General features: G+C 30.0%; 2 long non-coding RNA genes across 2 annotated transcripts; both read left to right on the top strand.

Moving 5' to 3' along the window:
- Nucleotides 1-292: 292 nt before the first annotated feature.
- Nucleotides 293-651, top strand: LOC142225309 (uncharacterized). Its single transcript, XR_012719226.1, has 2 exons — nt 293-380; nt 438-651. It is a non-coding gene; the product is annotated as an uncharacterized LOC142225309 (long non-coding RNA).
- A 272-nt stretch (nt 652-923) lies between these two features.
- On the top strand, nt 924-2013 carry LOC142225308 (uncharacterized). The gene is made up of 2 exons (XR_012719225.1): nt 924-1685; nt 1753-2013. It is a non-coding gene; the product is annotated as an uncharacterized LOC142225308 (long non-coding RNA).
- Nucleotides 2014-2852: the final 839 nt, after the last annotated feature.

Genomic DNA, 2852 nt, shown 5'->3' with positions numbered 1-2852 from the left:
GCTGCATTCAAAATGTGTGCATAAATATTTTGAACGCAACAACAAATCATAGCAAAGGGTTGAAATAAATAAAGTGTGCAACAACAAACGGACACGTGGTAAAGGTTTGAAAAAATATATGACAGAACGCATTTGAAATTACCCTGCCAGCATTTCAAAGTTCCATTTCAACCTCATCGTTACCACAGACTCGTAAATGTCACTTCAACCATCATGAAAAGGTACATCAAAAAGTACCTGCAAGTAATTTGCCATCCCTACTGTTAAAAAGCCATTTTTTTTTGTGAAACGACAAGCGCAACCAGCTTGTTATATTTTATTTAAATAAAAACGAAAACAAAGTTCTGAAAACATAGATTATACGCTTAAAATTGTGAAAGGTATATTGGTGAACAATTTGGTGATTTTCCAAATGGAATAAAGTGATTGTTTTTCAGATATTTTACAGACACGCTGCCTCCATGGAATAAAAACACTGGTTGATAGACGCAGCAACATGTAACTCGCTACTTGTAACTCAACATCATCATTAATGCCAAAAATTATGTTAAATGTAATGTGATAGTGGTATAAATTTTATATTTTTAAGAATTTGTAAATGTTTAATCAAATTAATAAATATCTAAACAAACGTGTTTTACTCGACCACAATGATTCTTTTACAACTATCTTAAAATGCACTTTTTCTGATTGTTTGGAGGGTCCCTTATTGGCGTCGTTCTAAATTGATCTATAAAGGCACCTAATAATTGCACTCATGCGAAACATTTTTGTAGTAACTTGGCGTGGTACAACTTCTCAATAGTGACGGCGCTTTTCCGACGAGTTTTTGATGTCGTATATGATTGTTTTCGACGTAGTGGGGATTCTCAAAAGAGTCCCCAAATTCAAAAAATGTTGGCAGGGTACCTGTGTTTGTGTTTTGTGGTATTGTAAAAATGGAAAACAATCTACGTTTATTGAAGGTAAAAAATTGTGAAATGTGAATACCGTTTTCCATTGAAGCCTGTTTACATTAAACGGACTAAAATAATATATTTTTTATTCATTTCTTTTAGTGACCAATTTTATTTCGTGAAATTGACCAATCAATCCCATCAACTCCATCATTTTATCAAATATATAATAATATGTTTGCAATAAAAAAGTGGGTACCGTATTGATCTTTTAAAATTATAAATTTTTTTCACTCCTAGTTTTCTTAAAACCAAGAGCGGTATGGGTTTGTTGGAAGATTCACCTTGAAGTTGCGAAGTAGCGTAGGCATTAAATTGCATTTTTGTTTTACCTGTCTTTTTCAGTTTGAACCCAAGTAGGTATATAAACTAATGAGCTGAATTATGTAATGGTAAAAAAGTTCTTTCTTTTGGATTTAAAAATATGAAAAATATCCGATAATAATAAAAATATGTATTTTCCATTTATATTTTTTTCTATTTCCAGAATTTGCAAAGTATCATCAATATAATACCAAATATTACATTGCTTTCCAATTATTTTTGTCTTTGATTGGTTCAAATTTTAATAGACGATTTTAATGTGTGGAAATTTTGGAAAGGAATTGTTACTAAAATTAAATTACCGAGCTCCTTAATACACCTTTTTATGCTAAAAGACTACAACTGCAAAAGAAGATTATAAATCTGCAACCTGGAACTAAGAATTGAACTTGATATTCTATGCAGGTAATGTTTAACAAAATTAACTTTTAATTGGACAAAATTAAATTCGAATTATTCTGTTTACTTTCAGAAAAACTAATTTAGCTTACAGGCTGCTGAATTATTGGAAATCTAGGCGCATCTACATATTAGAAGGAACATGCTAACATGGTTATTATTATAAGGAAGATAATGATTTATATAATTTATTTTTTCACCCTATAGTTGTTATTGATAGTAGTTGTATTTGTAAGTTATGTTAGAACAAAACACAAATGACAAGAACCAAATTTATTTGTCTATTGCATAATTCAAAAAATAATAAAATATTAAATATGTTTTATAAGAAACACATATTTTCTTTTATTTCAAAAGGAAAAAACTAAATACGATTTTGGGTTCGCAATATATAAATTTTTTGATCGAAATTTATAGCCAATTTCAATTAATTATTTAATTGAATGAATCAAATAGTTGATTGATTTTTGTCGCGAAATTAATTAAAATTTTAATTGATTCAATTAAAACTGTGATTGAATTTTATGTTAAAAATCAATCACGTTTTTAATTGATTCAATCACACAATTAATTGATTCCGTGACAAAAGTCAATTAAATTTTTAATTAAAAATCGTGTTGGTTTTCAATCAAAATGGGTGATTGATACTATCATTTTCGTGATTGAAGACATTTCAATTAAAAAAATGATTGAATCCGCGATTTTCGTGATTGAAATCAAAAAAATTTTTTTTGTGTGTAGTTGGATGGACCGGAAATTACAGAGAAATGATGCATTTTGGTTACAACTCCCATGATTTTTTTGGGGGGAATTATTCCCAAGAACTGTCATCGTTTTTCCCTTTTTATTGTCATTTGTATTAGCAATTTTTCCCCAAGCGAATTCCCATTTTCGATGTTGGTTTAGAATAAGGGAAAAGGGAATAAAGAAAAATTCCCCAGGGAGATTTTGTTTAGGGGAACAGGGAATAGGGAAAAAAATCCCAGGGAGTTGTTATTGATAATTGGGCTATATGTGAAGGACCCAGACACCGAGATCCTATTCCGATTACCGGACCTCAGCACAATCCTGCAGACAGAAGTACATGACATAACGGACCGTGTTAAATGACTCAGAAATAATATCCAAAAACAACATTTAGCTCTTGAAAAATATTTGAGGTGATTATATTCC

Source organism: Haematobia irritans, chromosome 2 (genome assembly GCF_050003625.1).
Source record: "Haematobia irritans isolate KBUSLIRL chromosome 2, ASM5000362v1, whole genome shotgun sequence".
NCBI classification, from domain to species: domain Eukaryota; kingdom Metazoa; phylum Arthropoda; class Insecta; order Diptera; family Muscidae; genus Haematobia; species Haematobia irritans.
This window is presented reverse-complemented; position numbering and strand designations above follow the sequence as displayed.